The sequence below is a fragment of the Dipodomys ordii genome, unplaced genomic scaffold (genome assembly GCF_000151885.1).
Source record: "Dipodomys ordii isolate 6190 unplaced genomic scaffold, Dord_2.0 Scaffold34, whole genome shotgun sequence".
Classification (NCBI taxonomy): domain Eukaryota; kingdom Metazoa; phylum Chordata; class Mammalia; order Rodentia; family Heteromyidae; genus Dipodomys; species Dipodomys ordii.
Window position 1 is genome coordinate 14,607,203 of NW_012267250.1, and position 1,091 is coordinate 14,608,293.

General features: G+C 44.0%; 1 protein-coding gene across 1 annotated transcript in view; it reads left to right on the plus strand.

Annotated features, from left to right (window-relative positions):
* Nucleotides 1-1,091, plus strand: part of Ccar1 (cell division cycle and apoptosis regulator 1) — a 62,935-nt gene that overhangs the window by 32,916 nt on the left and 28,928 nt on the right. The window lies entirely within an intron of this gene.

Here is a 1,091-nt window from a genome sequence, read left to right on the forward strand (position 1 = left end):
TGAACTCTGGGCCTGGGCACTGTCCCTCAGCTCTTCAGCTTAAGGTTAGCGCTCTACCACTTGAGCCACAGTGCCACTTCCAGCTTTTTTCTTATGTGGTGCTGAGGAATCAAACCCAGGGCCTCATGCAAGCAAGGCAAGCACTCTACCACTGAGCCACCTTCCTAGCCCTTCTTAAGCTTTAAATTGGTACCTCTCCACCTTTTCTCAGATGGATTTACCTTTGTCTATCCTTTGAAAGTTGTGCTTCTTAGTAAAATGGAAGTCATCTTTAAAAATACCTGCCAGATTTTTAAAAGGCAAAAACTTTACCCTCTTTATTAGTAAGCAAGTATATGTCATAATCTTTCACATAGTAAGGGCCATGAGGAATGTGGATATTCCAAATAACATTTAGGTTTTGCTTTCACATGGATTTATTTACTTTATTTATTTATTGAATGTTTGTATGAGCTTACTATAGAGTAAAAAAAAAATTTTTTTTCCCCAGCTGTGGGGCTTAAACTCAGGGCCTGGGCACTATCCCTAAGCTTCTTTTTGCTCAAGGCTAGCACTCTACCACCAGCCACAGAGCCACTTCGGGCTTTTTCTGTTAATGTGGTACTGAGGAACTGAATGAACCCAGGGTTTCATGCATCCTAGGCGAGCACTCTTCCACTAAGCCACATTCCCAGCTCCCAATATTGTATTTTTTATTCATTGTATAAATTTGATTGAGGGGCACTCAGATACTCACTGGGTACGTACTGTTATCCTTATATGCATTTTGTTGGTGGTGGTGGTGGTTGTGGGGCAAGAATGCTGGGACTGGGTACAGCCCCTGAGCTCTTCAGCTCAAGGCTAATGCTCTACCACTTGAGCCACAGCACCACTTTGGTTTTCTGGTGGTTTTATTAGAGATACGAATCTCACAGACTTTCCTGCCCAGTCTGGCTTTGAACTGAGATTCTCAGATCTCAGCCTCTTAAGTAGCTAGGATTATAGGCATGAGCCACAGATGCCCAACTGCATTTCTTTTTTTTTTTTTGGGTCTGGTCGTGGGGCCTGAACTCTGGGCCTGGGCGCTGTCCCTCAGCTCTTCAGCTCAAGGC